Below are 16,952 nucleotides of genomic sequence, written 5' to 3' on the forward strand. Positions count from 1 at the left end.
AGAGGCATTCCATATCTGGGAATAATGTCTCTCAGGAGTGCCTTGGTTACTTTCCTTGTCTTTTCAGTTCAGGTAGGGAAGGCCTCTACCCATCCTCCAGGCAGTTATGGTCTGGGGGCCCCTCTTCATCTGGCAGAAAGGTGGCTGGGTTCAGAGTTCGTACAACCTCCAGTTTCACCCGTGGATTTTCACATAGTAACCCTTGATATTGAGTCATTCGTGCATGTGTGAGCCAATGGTGGCCCCTGGTATCCATTAGGGTTACAACTGAGTGCGGGACTTTAACATTGAGGTTTTGTCCCAGAGTCAACTGGTCAGCCTCTCTTACCAACAAGGTGGTAGCTGCCAGTGCTCGGAGGCAGGGAGGCCATCCGGCAGCAACTGAGTCAATTTGTTTAGACAGATATGCCACTGGCCTCTGCCAAGGCCCAAATTCTTGAGTTAAGACTCCCAAAGCCATCCCATTTTTCTCATGAACAAAAAGGTTAAACTCTCTGGTTACATCAGGAAGTCCCAAGGCTGGAGCCTCAGTGAGTTTGGTTTTGATTGTCTGAAACGCTGTCTCCTGGCTTGGTCCCCATTTAAGGGGAGCCTTTTCTTCCCCTTTTAGAGCCTCATACAGAGGCCTGGCCAGGTCTGAAAACCCGGGGATCCATATCCGGCAGAATCCTGCTGCCCCTAGGAACTCACGAACCTTCCGGCGGGTGGTAGGGACAGGAATGGCACAAACTGCCTGCTTTCTTTCAGTCCCCAGCATTCGCCAGCCCTGCATGATGTTGAAGCCCAGATACTTGACTTGTTTTTTACAGAATTGTGCCTTTTTCTTTGATACCCGATACCCTCCATCAGTAGGGAAAGGAGAGCTCTTGTTCCCTCTAGGCACTGAGCCTCCGTGGTGCCAGCTAGTAAGAGGTCGTCAACATACTGTAGCAAAACACAGCCCAGTTTTTGTCCAGGAAATTCAGCCAGGTCAGCAGCTAAGGCGCAGCTAAAAAGAGTGGGAGAGTTTTTGAATCCTTGTGGGAGTCTAGTCCAGGTGAGCTGTTCCTTTGTCCCTGTATGTGGATTCTCCCATTCAAAAGCAAACAAGGGCTGACTGGCAGGTGCCACCCAGAGGGAGAAAAAAGCGTCTTTTAAGTCCAGGCAAGTAAACCACTTAGCAGTGGAGGGGATCGGCCCTAGCAGGGTGTATGGGTTAGGGACGGACGGGTGTAATGTGACTGTTGCTTCATTTATGGCTCTCAAGTCCTGTACTGGGCGGTAGTCCTGTGTTCCCGGTTTTTTCACGGGCAGTAAAGGGGTGTTCCAAGGGGACGGACATTTTATTAACAGTCCATGCTGAAGCAGCCTATCCAGGTGAACCTGGATTCCCAGTCGAGCTTCTCTGGGAATTGAGTATTGCCGTAGCTTTACCGGTTGAGCTCCGGGTTTTAGATCAATCAAGACAGGACCGTGGCATTTTGCCAGTCCTGGTGGGTTTCCTTCAGCCCAAACCAATGGGTATTTAGTCTCTAGTTCTGGGGGAATGGTCCCCATTTCTGAAGGGGAAGAGTACAGCGCTATTCCTCTTCCCTTTCTACAGCAAGAGCCATGATTAAAGGAGAGGGGGGTTCTGTCAATTTAAGTTGGGCCGATCCATCAGTAGAAAAGGAAATCTGTGTCCCCATTTTAGCCAGCAGGTCTCTTCCCATCAGGGGGACTAGGCAGTCAGGCAGGTAAAGAAATTCATGTATTACTTCATGGCCTCCTAACCGACATCGTCGAGGACCGCAGAAGGGCCTGTGGGTTTGGTTACCTGTGGCCCCAACAATGGTGGTTTCTTTCCCCGAGAGGGGAGCCACAGGTTGTATAACCACAGAAAGTTTGGCACCTGTGTCAACCATAAAGTCTATGGGTGGCCCCCTACTTGAATTCTGACCATAGGCTCTCGGGGGCCCAGTTGGAGAGAGCCTGGTCCCCCCTAATCAGACTCAGCTAGGCCGATCGGGTTGGTGCTGAATGGCTCAGATCGGTACCGGCTAGGTGGGGCCTTGGTCTTTTTCTCAGGACGGTTGGGGCATTCATTTTTCCAATGTCCCTTTTCTTTGCAGTAAGCACATTGGTCATGTTCCAGGGGACTCCTTTTCCCTGGCCTTGTGCCTTGTCCCCTATGGGGTGGTCCCACTGGGGGCACCGGTTTTGACAGGGCGGCTGCCAGAAGGGTCACTTTTTGTTTCATTCTCTTTTCTGCATCACGGCCGGCCACCTGGTCTCGGTTAATAAAAACCTTGTTGGCTATTTCCAACAGTTTAGGGGCATTCTCGCCTGCAAATCCTTCTAATTTCTGTAGCTTTTTACGGATATCTGATTGGGCTTGTCCCACAAAGGCAGCATTTATCATCTGTTGGTTCTCAGGGGCCTCGGGATCAAAAGGGGTGTAGGTTCGGAAAGCCTCACATAGTCTCTCATAGAATTTGGCTGGGCTTTCATTCGGCTCTTGTAGTATCTCACTGATCTTAGCTATATTAGTAGGCCTTTTAGCCCCAGCTTTTGCCCCCTGTAGGAAGGCCTGCCGGTACCTCTCTAGGTTACGTTTCCCTTCTTCAGTGTCATAGTCCCAGTGGGGGTTTTCTTCTGGGAAGGCTTCCCTCACCCAGTTTGCAAGTCTGCTCGACCCCCTGCATTGGCCTGAAGCCATTTTTGGGCTTCTGTGACAATTCGCCAGCACTCTTCTGTGTCAAATAGAGTAAAAAGGAGTTGCTGGCAGTCTATCCAGGTGGGACAGTGTGTCTGGAAAATGAATTCTAAGAGATCAATCAGCACCTGAGGCTTTTCAGAATATGAGGGAGTATGGTGTTCCCAGTTGAGGAAACTGGCAGTGGAAAAGGGCTGGTAATAATAAAAACGTCCCCCCTCTTGTATGGTCCCATCGGGGGCGACTTGCTGTGGTCCCCGTGTCTCCCGTAAGGGCATTTGTAATGCTGGAGTGGCTGCTCCCTGAGCTGAAGGGAGACGCCTGCTCATAGGTTCTGGAGAATCTGGCTGCAGGGGTGATATCGCCTCGGGAACTTCAGAAGCAGAAGGAGGAGGAGAAACAGAAGGCAGTGGGCTATCTGGCATCTGGGGACCTTCAGCTCCTGGAGGTGGGGCTGGCAGCACATAAGGTGGTGGCATAGGGGGTGAGTCCTCAGGTTCCCCTTGATAAATAGGTGGCACCTTCTTTTGAGACAAGGTTTTCTTCTTGGACTGGGCTACTAGCACCCTACATGGTCCCTGGTCTGTGGTGCAGAACCGAACCCATGGGGGCCTCAAATAGACAATTTCTAACCATTGATCAATATATGGAAATGGGTCTGGGTGTCCAGGGTCTCCTGTTATAACATTATATACTGCTGCAACTGTGAACACATCTAAGGTCCCTTCTGGAGGCCAGCCAACACCAAAGGAGGGCCACTCTAGGGTACAGAGGGTACCCAGTTTTCCAGGACTCAGTTTAACACCATAATCTCTAGAAAATCCTTTCTTAAAATTCTTAACCATACACTCTAAGACAGTGGGCTTGGAAGCCGATTTACCCATTGTGTAAAGTCCCACCCTGTGACGGTGACGCAGGACAAACAGTGAGGACAAGGCCTCAGGTAACGATCGCTTCGTCCGCCTGACTGCTCCCCCAGAGGAGATATTTCAGGCACCTCTTAGCATAGGTGGGACTGTATAAACCCCAAAGTCAGGATCCCCCCGAAGACGGCCACCATAAGCCGTATGAGGGTCGCCGCGGAACTGCAGCTTAGGACTCACTCTGGTTCCGTAGTCCAAGGACGGTGGAGCACAGGCTCTCATTCTCTCCAGTCACTCACACACACACACACACACACACACACACACACACACCAGAATTGACAAGCCTCCCGATCCCAAGGGAGCAAACCCTGACCTGAGTGACCCTTTGGTCACTGAGAGGTGATCAGTCTCTCCTTCCGCCGTATGGCGGGTCCTGACTTGGGCAGATGTCCCCGGGGCACTCACCAGTCTGACGTCCTGTCCAGGAACCTGTTTCCACTCTCCTTCTGAGTCCGTTCGGGAAGCGGTGTGGGCCAAGGCCACGGCCCGAGTGAGGGTCTGGATCCGACAAAAATGGCCGGTGCGCACTATCCACCTGTCACCGAGGCCGGTGACCGTGGCCTCCCCCGGTTCCCCGACAACGGTGGCACAAGAGGCCAGCTTGGTTGTCGGCTTCCCGGCCAACGCACCAAAATGTTGCAGAAACCGCAAAAACCGTGGCAATGGAAGGAGACAAACAGCACTCGGAGATATGGAAAAGCAAGGTTTATTCAGCACCGGTGCGGGCTCAGAGGAGTCACCTCCAGAGTCTGAGCACCAGGTCTTTGTTCTCAGTAACTTTTATGCACTACAAGGTCTTGATTTTCCCATGTAAGCATCCCGGACCTCCCCCCATCCCCAAGCAGACAGTGTTCCTCCCTAAGAGACTGAGCCAGCAAGGTTCCAGAAGCAGAACTGATAAGCAATGCTGGGTACCTGATTAGCAGGGCTGCTGGCTTGGACAGAGGGCACACAGTTGTTACATTATTACAAGAAGGGTGGCATAGTGATGAGCACAGCTGGAAAGGCTTGCAGCTGCCTTCTTAGCCAAGGGGGGCCTGTTCTTTAGTTAAAACTCCATTTCACCTTCAGATGTGGACTTGCCAGCCCTCACATCACACAAGACAATTCCTGAAATCTCAGTCTCTATCTGCACACACACACACACACAAATTGCTTGTTTCTCTGGAAAACCTTAATACAATTACCAATTATCATTTTCGTTTGCAGCACAAAGTGATGCTCTATTCTGACTGAACAAGCAATCAGGAATCACATGTCAAACTTTCACTTTAATCCTTTCATTTCTGAAGGCTTAAGAAAACTGAAAGCTGAAAACTAAGGTTTGCCTTCAACCGAGGCAAGGGAGCAAGGGGGCGGTTTAGCAATGAGTGTCTCTTTAGGGAAGTAGTGGGTCAGAAGGTTGGGGAAGAGCCGGATCAGCCCATAGACAAGTATGAATTCCAGCCTTAGAAGCTCAGGATTTTTTTTTTTTTTTTTCCTATTGGAAGATTTGTGCAACAGTGTTGTAAGATCAAAAACAGTACCAGTGGGAGTTCCAGTCGTGGCTCAGCAGTAACAAACCTGACTATGAGGATGCAGGTTCGATCCCTGGCCTTGCTCAGTGGGTTAAGGATCTGGTGTTGCTGTGGCTGTGGCATAGGCCGGCAGCTGTAGCTCTGATTCGAACCCTAGCCTGGGAATGTCCATATGCTACAGGTGTGGCCCTAAAAAGATAAAAAAAACCCAAAAAAACAAAAACAAAAAACCAGTACCAGGGGGTACAGGATGAATTAGGAGGAGGGAGAAACCAGGGAATAAAATAACATGTAGAAAATGTTATATAACTTTGCATCAGGCAGTTACATACAGTTTAACGAACACTAAGCATCTGTGTCCATCTGGTTCTCCTTGGGTCACATTTCAGGCCATCTTTTAGGGGTGGAGCAGGATAGTTATACAGGTGGTTGCAGAAGTCCAGTAAGGGACCATAGAGAGGGAAACCTAGGGGACTTTGGGAGATCACTGTAGGTTAATAATTGCTCAAGAGAGCCATCAGAACAAGGCAGGCTTGCTTGACTAGTGGAGGCGTGAGATATGCTTCAGGTCATTGGATGAGGACAGGGTGAGGGCTGCATTCAGGTTCAGTTCCTAGGGCTGGAGTTTAAGGACCATCCTTCTGTTGATTTGGATAAGCATGATGACAGTCCTAGTTTGACCTTATAGGGTCAAATACTCTCTTGCCAGATACAAGGAAGAGCAACTACTCAAAGAAAAAGAGGCAGTCTTTTCCGACCCCCACTCCCCGTGGATGATAAAACTGTAGCCCACCTAATCCTGGGGCAGAACCTCCTTGCCTGCCTGCTTGCGTCTCTCACATAGTCCTATCTTAATAAATCTATTTCTTGCCTATCAACTTGTCTCTCACTGAATTCCTTCTGTGCTGAGGCACAAAGAACCCGAACCTCTGTTAAGTCCAGACACTGGGTGAGTGATTCTAATTTAAAAACTTTGGGTTCAAGTCCCAATCTGGGTTTAAACTGGGTCGAGTTGCAGCATATGGGTTCAAATCCCAATCTGTGTTCTAGGTTCAACCCATAAGTGCGGTAGTTTCCCAATGACCATGACTGCCCTTGTGTAGACAGGCTGATGTCTCCCCCTTGGTCTCTTCCATTTTTTCCTTTGCTGCAACTCTGCCCTCTTCCCAGGTCTCAGCTTCCTACCTCTTCCCTGGAGTCTATACAAAGGTGGGGTGGGGGTGGATGACAGTATTTCTGTTGTTGAGACCTGGGGACATCTTATGAGTTTATTTAGATGAAAGTATCTTCAAGAAAACCAATCTCTCTCTTCTAATTTGTCATAGTATAATCATTATGGGCTATCAGTTTTTTTGAATCTTCAAAACTTTTTCTGGTGGTTTTTTTTTTTTTTTTTTTTTTTTGTATATAAAATGTAGAACAGCCAAAGCCAAAGTAACTTTTAAATGGTAAATGCTAAGCTGGTTTTCAAGTCTATATTTAACATAGCCAGCAAAAGAAACATAGTTGGGTACTTTCCCAGAATATGCTAATTAGCTGGGGAAAAAATACTTTCTCTTCTGCCATTGGAGCAGAAACTGACCAATAGAAAGGCAGTTCAGCACCTACACCCACTCTGTAAAAAATAAGGATGTGTGCTTGTATATGCCAATAACTCCTGTTGTGGGTTGCCTGACAACCAGTGACAGACGTTGCCTTTCAACATCTTTTACGATGTTACCTTGAGATTCTGACTCTAAATGAGACTCAGAAAAGAATGAGTTTAGAAAACTCGATATTTCCAATAGGTTATAAGCTTATACACTTCAGAAATTACAGACTTCAAAGACAATGGCAGTTTTCTTTAAACTTGCCAGCATTTTTCTGTTGTTTATCCACTTGTATGAGACTAGCTTTTTGTATATTCATTTCATTCTACTGTCAAGAAAAGTACTGACTGTTCCTTATGAAGATTGCAAGGGCATTTCTGGCCTCCTTCAACCATATCCTAATAGCAGTACATTAGCAGATGCTACTTGGCAATAAACATTGACTTTTAGATTCTTGAAGATATAATTTTTACCATGTTCCTCTGTACCATTCCCCACGGCTAGAAGGGTATAATCTTAATTTGTTTATATGTTGCTTTATAGGTAGACCAAACATTTTTTTAAATTTCTTTTGTCTTTTGAGGGCCACACCCACAGCATATGGAGGTTCCCAGGCTAGGGGTCTAATTGGAGGTGCAGCTGCCACCCTACGCCACAGCGACAGCAACGCCAGATCTGAGCCTCATCTGCGACCTACACCACAGCTCACAGCAATGCTGGATCCTTAACCTACTGAACAAGGCCAGGGATGGAACCCGAAACCTCATGGTTCCCGGTTGGATTTGTTTCTGCTGTGCCACAACAGGAACTCCAACTTTTTTTTTTTTTTTTTAAACTGGCTATGTATAGGTTCCTCTAATGCACTTCAAGTAAAATCATCAAAGAATAACACTTTATTTTTATGGGACACTTAATTCTCTGCTTAATTTAATTCTTGTAGCAATTATGAAAGTGGGCCAAGACAGGTTATATTTAGTGCTATTTTACGTCTGATGAAACAGAGGCACAGCCAAGCTAGCTACTTGTTGAGACTGTCCATTGGTCAAAAGCAATGTTGGAACCCAGGCTTCAGACTCAAGCAGTTTATGTTCTACGATTCTAAGACATTTCTCAAGAGTTAGAAATTTTTTTTTTCTTTCTCATTCTTTCTAGCCTTGTATAATATTCAGTAACTCAGTAATCCTTAAGAGAGACAGAGACAGAAATGGGATGATGGAAACACAAGGCTCCTAGGATAAACCTTAGAGAAAGCCACACTTTTCCAGTTATAGCGTTCATCATGCTTAGATGTATGCCCACTGTTTCCTCTGCCCCTTCTCAATTTTCATGAGAACAGAGACATATTGTTTGTTCATTGCTTTAAGCCCAGTAAGGGAACTTCATGAATATTATTGAAAAAAAATGAAAATTTCTTTTTGACTAAAATTGCCTCAGAAAAACTCAACCAAATGATCTAAATTTTTTTATTTTTTAAATTTATTTTTATTTATTTATTTATTTATTTATTTATTTATTGCATGGCGGCCCCTGTGGCATACAGAAGTTCCCGGACCAGGGGTCAAATTGCAGCTGCAGCTGGGGCCTTCGCCACAGCCATGGGAACACTGGATCCACATCACATCTGCGAACTATGCCACAACTTGTGGCAATGCCAGATGCTTAACCCACAGGGCGAGACCAGTGTCAAACCTGCATTCTCACAGAGACAACATCAGGTCTTTAAGCCACTGGGCCACCACAGGGACTCTTCAACCAAATGATCTTAAGTTGGAGCTATTACCTGTATTAGTCAAGACAGTCTAGGTTGAGTTGGCTCAAGATGCAGTAACAAACAGTATCAGTGGCTCAAAACAACCAAGGTTTATTTCGTGCTCAAGCTATGTGGCCATGATGGGTCGGCAGAGGAATTCTGCCCTTCAGACTTAGTCAGGAACCCAGATTGAAGGAGCAATCTTGTCTGGAAATTTGCTGGCTGCAATGGCAGAGGGAAGTAAGCCTTGCAGGGCTTGCAGAGGAACGTTCAACTCTCCAACTCAGAAACCCTGTCACCGCCACTCAGAATTCATTGACCTAAAGTAGTCATGGGTGCTCTGCCTTCCTGTAGCACCAGCCACTAGGGGACCAGAAACTGCCTGGGAGGCAGAGAGCAGGGAATACTTAGCAAATGGTGCTAATGAAGGACCACATTTCATTTCCTTGCTTTTGAGCTTTTGCAATTTAAGTAACAAAATGCAATTGTTTGTAACCTTCCCTACAATATATATACATGTATAAAATACAGTTTTGCTTATGACAGCACTCTCTGGGAATGATGCACAGTGAAATTAAATATATGAATAAAGTCAAGTATTTGATTAAAATCAGAGGCGGAATGGAAAGATAAGTCCAATCTCTATAACACGAGTACTGGATGAAGCTCATTTATTCCACATTTGTGGAAAAAATTAACAGTTATATTCTAAAATAAAATCACTCCAACAACCTTTAATAGGGGCCAAAGACAAGATGTAAAAACTCTTTGTGTCGGTGCTTTGGCAATTATTCTGGTGACATAGAAAAGTGACAGCTGGGCTAGCAACTCCAGATAGAATGGCCTGAAGGAAAAAATACACCCTGGCATCCCATGTTTTAGGCATGCGGCCCGAAATAGCATACAGATTCTTACCTGGAAAGCTGCTGATTCTAATTCAGGAAAAGAAAAAAATGTTTCCCTCTCCCCTGCAAGATTCTCCTGTTGGGGCCCTGGAAATTAAAGTGAGAAAAGACAAATTAACAACCAAAAAAAAAAAAAAACACCTGGTCGGTTTTCATTACCTAAGTATGCATAGAAATTCTATGAAGAAATGAGACCCTAGGAGTTGCCGTTTTGGCTCAGGAGTAAAGAACCTAACTAGTATCCATGAGGAGGCTGGTTCTATCCCTGGCCTCGCTCAGTGGCTTAAGGATCTGGCATTGCCCTGAACTTTTTTCCATGTTTGGTGGTGTAGGTTGCAGACACGGCTCAGAGCTATGGCCCAGATTCACCCCCTAGCCGGGGAACTTCCATATGCTGAGGGTGAGGTCCTAAAAAAAAAAAAAAAGCCAAAAATAGAATTAAAAAAAAAAATGAGATCCTAGGAGACCAGATGATAGAGGTTTATATACTATTTTATTTTTATTTTATTTTATGTACTATATTAGGCTAAACAAAAGGAAAAAAGGATTTGGGCTTCTGAGTGGGGGAGGCAAGTTATGGGAATGAGAGGAAGAAGTGGGCAGTAAATAAGGGTTGTCTTGTTATGTAGATAAAGAGTCTCTCAGGTGATAAAAGTTATCTCTGGGAGTAGCCCTCTTCCTGGTACCACCATTAAAGTTGGAAATGTCCCTTATAAATGTAAATTTCTTTTACTAAAGGGGAAATTAGTACTCTCTTTTCTGCCAGGGGAGGTGAAGCCTTTTTTTTTCACCTTCCCTGGTTCTCAGTTGCCTTTAGCTCAAAATCCTCCCAAGGGGCATATTTTAGGAGTTGCAAGCTCTGGTGCACTTCTCTGAGTATACAAAAATATCCACCTCTAACGTTTTAACAAGAAAAGTGTTGATGGTTCATTAGTGAATATTAATGAAATGATCAGTTCATTATCACAAAGCATTTGGCTCCCAGGAGCATTGGTAACTAATTAGGAAAATGCGTAGTGTTAAATTAATCAAACAAGGAGGCCATGGGACTGAGATGGTTTTAAGGCCGCAGTAGCCTAAGTAAGCAAACCAGAACCTGAGCCTGCAGTGCCCTACGGCTAAGAAACAGAAAGGGGGAGTTCCGGTCCTGGCGCAGAGGAAACAAATCCAACTAGGAACCATGAGTTTGCGGGTTCGATCCCTGGCCTCACTCAGTGGGTTAAGGATCCAGCGTTGCCATGATCTGTGGTATAGGTCCCAAATGTGGCTCGGATCTAGCGTAGACCCCTAGCCTGGGAACCTCTATGTGCCATGGGTAGGGCTCTAAAAAGACAAGAAATGGAAAAGGGAACTAGCAATGGACAATCACAAAGCCAAATAGACTTTCCCGAATGAAGTCATTGCTTAAGCTGTAGCCAATCAAATCATTTTCTTGCTTGGCTTTCACATCTCTATAAAATCCTGCCTCTAGGTGTATTCCTAACCACTTCTGGTTTGGTGCTGACCAATTCTTATCAATTTTTGCTCAAATTCTTAAAATGTGTACTATGCCTCAGTTTATGTTGTAACAGTTCTGAAAGGGATGGAGTAGGCACAGGTAGTTGTAGGAGCCCCAACAAGGGACCACAGATAAAGAGGGAAACTTAGGGGACTTGGGGAGATGACTGTAACTGTAAGTTCGTAATTGCTCAAGAAAGTCATCAGCACAAGGCAGGTTTGCTCGACCAGTGCAGGTGGGGGATGGGATGAGGCCTGCATTCAGGTTCAGAGGACTGCCCTTTTGCTCATTTGAATACACACCTTACCAGATACCAAGGAGCAGCTACTACTCCCAGAAAGGAAGAGGCGGGCCTTTCCAACCCCCAGGGCCCTTGGATGATAAAACTGTAGCCCACCTAATTCTCAGGCCAGAGCCTTTGTGCCTGCCTCCTTGCATCTCTCGAAATTGTCCTATCTACAGCTGCATGCAAAGCAATGAAACTAGAACACACCCTCACACCATGCACAAAAATAAACTCAAAATGGCTGAAAGACTTAAATATACGACAGGACACCATCAAACTCCTAGAAGAAAACACAGGCAAAACACTCTCTGACATCAACATCATGAATATTTTCTCAGGTCAGTCTCCCAAAGCAATAGAAATTAGAGCAAAAATAAACCCATGGGACCTCATCAAACTGAAAAGCTTTTGCACAGCAAAGGAAACCCAAAAGAAAACAAAAAGACAACTTTCAGAATGGGAGAAAATAGTTTCAAATGACGCAACCGACAAGGGCTTAATCTCTAGAATATATAAACAACTTATACAACCCAACAGCAAAAAAGCCAATCAATCAATGGAAAAATGGGCAAAAGACCTGAATAGACATTTCTCCAAAGAAGATATACAGATGGCCAACAAACACATGAAAAAATGCTCAACATCGCTGATTATAAGAGAAATGCAAATCAAAACTACCATGAGATATCACCTCACACCAGTCAGAATGGCCATCATTAATAAATCCACAAATAACAAGTGCTGGAGGGGCCGAGGAGAAAAGGGAACCCTCCTGCACTGCTGGTGGGAATGTAAACTGGTACAGCCACTATGGAGAACAGTTTGGAGATACCTTAGAAATCTATACATAGAACTTCCATATGACAATCCCACTCCTGGGCATCTATCTGGGCAAAACTCTACTTAAAAGAGACGCATGCACCCACATGTTCATTGCAGCACTATTCACAATAGCCAGGACATGGAAACAACCCAAATGTCCATCGACAGATGATTGGATTTGGAAGAGGTGGTATATATACACAATGGAATACTACTCAGCCATAAAAAAGAATGACATAATGCCATTTGCAGCAACATGGATGCAACTAGAGAATCTCATCCTGAGTGAAATGAGCCAGAAAGACAAAGACAAATACCATATGATATCACTTATAACTGGAATCTAATATCCAGCACAAATGAACATCTCCTCAGAAAAGAAAATCATGGACTTGGAGAAAAGACTTGTGGCTGCCCGATGGGAGGGGGAGGGAGTGGGAGGGATCGGGAGCTTGGGCTTATCAGACACAACCTAGAATAGATATACAAGGAGATCCTGCTGAATAGCATTGAGAACTTTGTTTAGATATTCATGTTGCAACAGAACAAAGGGTGGGAGAAAAAAAAATGTAATTGTAATGTATACACGTAAGGATTCCCTGACCCCCTTGCTGTACAGTGGGAAAATTAAAAAAAAAAAAAAATTAAAGCTGTCAAAGGATCATTAAAAAAAAAAAAAAAAGAAAGTGTCCTATCTTTTTTTTGTGTGTGTGTGGTGTGTCTTTTTGCCATTTCTTGGGCCTCTCCTGCGGCATACGGAGGTTCCCAGGCTAGGGGTCAAATTGGAGCTGTAGCCACCGGCCTACACCAGAGCCACAGCAACTCGGGATCTGAGCTGAGTCTGCGACCTACACCACAGACCTACACCACAGCTCACAGCAATGCCGGATCTTTAACCCGCTGAGCAAGGCCAGGGATCGAACCCGCAACCTCATGGTTCCTAGTCAGATTCGTTAGCCACTAAGCCACGACTGGAACTCCACAAGTGTCCTGTCTTAATAAAAATATTTCTTGCTTATCACATTGTCTTCTGCTGAATTCCTTGTGTGGAAGTATGAAGAACTTGAACCTCAGTGAACCCAAACACCGGGTGAGTGATTCTAACTTAAAACTGTGGGTTTAAGTCCCAATCTGGGTTTAGGCTGGGTTCGAGTCCCAGCACATGAGTTCAAGCCCCAGTCTGTGTTCTGGCTGGGTTCATGCCGTTAGTGCTGTCAGTTTCAGTTTCATTCAAGTGGTTCATTAGCCTAAATCTCAAATGGTTTATGTTCTCACTTGACAGTTTATAAAGCTCCATGCTACCTACCCACCCACATCCTTATGACCTGTCCCAGATGTAATTTCCTGACAGTCACCACTATCAAATAGCTCAATTCTTTAAAGTATAAAGTGAAATAAAAAGAAGCTCAAGTTAACGAAGGTACTGAGCGTTGCATCCACATCATTCTTTTGGATATTATGCAGTGATTTCCCCCATGCCGAGTACCTTTATACCACCTTTAGCCACGATTTAGAGATTCAAAAGCAGAAGTATAAAATTCAGAAGATGGCAACTGCTGGCTTTATTCTTATTCACCTGTGATTGGATGTGGAATGGTATGGTTTTCAAATATAAGACCAAGGACTGTACTAGCACCAAACATAGGCCTATTTTTCAGGACAGTGTAACTGACCTTGCTTATTATAGGACTGTGGATTATTGTCTATTATAGTAAAAGGATGTAGCAAAGTCATAGTATCAAATGCTGGACATGTAGTCTGCAACTGCTTAAAGGAAAGTCAAAACAACCAGACATAATTCAAAATGTTTTAGATTTCCAAACTTAAAATTTCCCATGTCAACAGTTCCTTGTGGCCAAAAGTTTTCGCATTTGTGAGAGCAAAGCCCTTCATTATCTGGTCCAAATGTTTGAGGTAGTGCAATCATGATGAATAGCTTTAAAAATAACTTCGTTGTATTTAAAACTCAGCCACCAAAATGCTCTACCAAAGAAAAGGCCATCGCCAAAAGATATTGGAATGTTCATAATAGAACTATCTGTAATAGCGCCAAACTGAAAACTACCCCAACTTCCATCCGGATGAGTTCAAAATTGTGGTATAGTCACAGAATGAAGTAAAATGAATAATCTACAACTACCTGCAACAATATGGAAGGATCTCACAAGCATTAAGAAGCCAAACAAAAGAACGCATTCAGTTATGATCATTATACAACTACAGATGTAATAAATTCATATGAGTAATAATTAAAAAAAAAAAAGAATGCATTCAGCGGATTAAAGATCCCACGTTGCCTTTGTGAGGATTCGGGTTCCATCCTTGGCCTTGCTCGGTGGGTTAAGGATGCCACGTTGCTCTAATCCAAGGCATAGGTCAAAGATGAGGCTTGCATTTGGTGTTGCCAAGGCTGCGGTGTAAGCCTCAGCTGCAGCTCAGATTCGAGCCCTAGCCCAGGAACTTACATGTGCCACAGGTGCGGCTGTAAAAAGAAAAAAGAATGCTTACTTTATGCTATTGTTAGGGGACCATTGACTGAAAGGGCCCACCTTGCCCAGGCCACAGTAATAGCTACTTCCTTGAGTTGTCTCACTATAGGAGGCCCTGATAAGGAACTCCTATATTATATATATTATATTATATTATAATATATATCATAATATATTATAATATATATTATATTATATATTATAATTATATATATTATATTATAATTATATTATATATATTATATTTTATATATATATTATATAATATAATATATATAATATATATATAATTATATTATAATTATATTATAATATATATTATAATATATTATAATATATATTATATTATAATGCATTGCGGCATTGCGCTGAAGACCAAAGGGAGGCTTAGGGAGGGGTCAGTGGGAGGGAGGAGACAACCAACCTCCCAGAATCCTTGGTGCTGGACCAAGTCTCGGCTGAGGGAGGTAGGTGCCCACCACCAAGAAGGTCCCTGCGCCAGACCAAGTATGGACTGAGCAAGACGACTGGCCAGAGACAGCTGGGAAACTAAACCCATTCCCATAAAACCTGAGACTGTGAGCCACTTGGCAGAGCGCTTCTCCTGGGTTCCCTCACCCTGCAGCTCTCCCTTCTCAATAAAGTCTTTTTCCTTGTCAGCTCATGTGTCTCCTCGAACAATTCATTTCCAAGTGTTAGACAAGAGCTCATTCTTGGGCTCTGGAAGGCCTCCCTCTTCCTGAAACAATTCTATAAAAACCAAGTCAAAGATTTGGCAAAACTAAGCTATGTTGTTGAAAGTCAGGTTAGGCAACAACCGGAAAGCAGTATTATAAGGTTCTTTGTTGTTAATGATTTTTTTCCTGATTTAGGTGGCAGATACAGAGATGTGCTCAAATTGTAAAAATTCATAGAGCTATAAACAGCTTGGGATATGTGCACTTTTCTCTGTGTGTGTGTGTGTGTGTGTGTGTGTGTATAATTCAATAAAGTTAAAAAAAAGTCCAGGAGTTCCCACTGTGACTCAGCAGTAATGAACCTGACTAGTATCCATGAGGACACAGGTTCTATCCCTGGCCTTGATCAGTGGGTTAAGGATCTGGCGTTGCCATGATCTGTGGTGCAGGTTGCCGACGTGGCTTGGCTCCCACTTTGCAATGGCTGTGTTGTAGGCGGGCAGCTGTGGCTCTGATTTGACCCCTAGCCTGGGAACTTCCATGTGCCGTGAGTGTGGCCCTCAAAGACAGAAAATTCCAGGAAGCCCATGAAAACTGAATTTCAACCCAACACAATCTTCAATCTCATTACTAGAACTTGGGGGCCGTCAAGGTGAGAATCACTCTGTAAATAGAGTACTCAATGAACAGGATTCCAAACAGTTGTGCCAGGACCAGGATACCGAATGGGTCAAAACAAGCCAGTGATTTATCTTTAAAGTCTCCAGTCTCTCTGCTTTTCTCTATCTCCAGTGGTATTGCCAGTGTAAACCAGGTCGTCTTCCACCTTGAATCCCCTCTGATCCTATCTCCTAACCTGTCTCCCAGTAACCTCTTCTACCAACCAAAGTGATTTAAAGTCTGAACCCCATCCTTTTACTCCTTTTCTTAAAATGCCTTGAGAGTCTCATTAAATTTAAAATGTAATGCAAATTCCAAATCTTGGCTACACTGTCAGGCCTGATGACCACAGAGCCTCTAGTCCTTGGGCTCAGCGCTCTCCTTCCCTCTTAAACTACAACCACACTGGCCTTCTGTTTTTCCAAAATGTCAAGCTGTCCCACTTAAACACCTTTGCTCTGCCGTCTCCTCTGCCCAGGACAATCATTACCTTCCAGGTTCCAAGGCTTCTGATCTCCCCACTCTTTGTTTAAATGTTATAACGTTCTTATATAACGACCCTCCATATTGAACCTCAACCTCCTATTATTTTCTATATTTACACCTTGTCTACTTCCTTCTTTGATTTATTATGTTATTTGCTTATTTACCTCTTTGTTTTCTCCCTCTTCCGCCTCATTAGACTGGGAGCTTTATGAAGGTAGCTATCAAGTCTGCTTGGGTCAAAATCGCATGCCTGGTATGCAAAAGGTCCTCCACACACGTGGAAACACCTGTCGAATGATGAATCGACTCTCTCGAGGGATCCCGAGATGTCTGTTCAGTCACGAAGAACGTCGCACGGTGAGTTTTTCAAAGAACAGCAATGGCACCAGAGGCCTTTCAACCTTTTTGCCTGGCATAGTGTTGGCATTCCGTTCTTGCTTTCCTGGTCGTCACACTAGGGCCTTATTGCCTCAGGCGGCACACCCCCTCTCCGCGAGCCGCCGGTTTGGTACCACATGTCTCGACCCCACCCATCGCGGGGGCGCTTTCTCATTGGCCAGCTCACCAACGCCTTCGGGAGGGCGGATATCTTCCCTCGGCAGCTACTGGTCCAAGTCTGCGTCGCTCTACCGTGAGGGGCTGAAAGGCAGCCAAGTCAAACGGCACTCGCGGG

The 16,952-nt window shown here is 44.6% G+C and overlaps 1 protein-coding gene across 12 annotated transcripts in view; it reads right to left on the reverse strand.

Moving 5' to 3' along the window:
• Positions 1-16,771, reverse strand: part of HERC6 (HECT and RLD domain containing E3 ubiquitin protein ligase family member 6) — a 152,708-nt gene extending 135,937 nt beyond the window's left edge. For 11 of the 12 annotated variants that reach the window (XM_084973480.1, XM_084973472.1, XM_084973484.1 and 8 more), the window contains exons 1-2: positions 16,444-16,771; positions 9,372-9,448 (exon numbers count right to left, since the gene is read on the reverse strand). The gene's annotated coding sequence lies outside the window, so the exon portion shown is untranslated. Of the gene's footprint in view, positions 1-4,005; positions 4,385-9,371; positions 9,449-16,443 lie in introns of those variants that run through there. The other variant, XM_084973476.1, reaches the window with a different exon arrangement.
• Positions 16,772-16,952: the final 181 nt, after the last annotated feature.

The sequence above is a fragment of the Sus scrofa genome, chromosome 8, assembly GCF_054392235.1.
Source record: "Sus scrofa isolate SSC_HxYL_T2T_F1_AM1 chromosome 8, Sscrofa_HxYL_maternal_Yorkshire_Landrace_v2.0, whole genome shotgun sequence".
Taxonomy (NCBI): Eukaryota; Metazoa; Chordata; class Mammalia; order Artiodactyla; family Suidae; genus Sus; species Sus scrofa.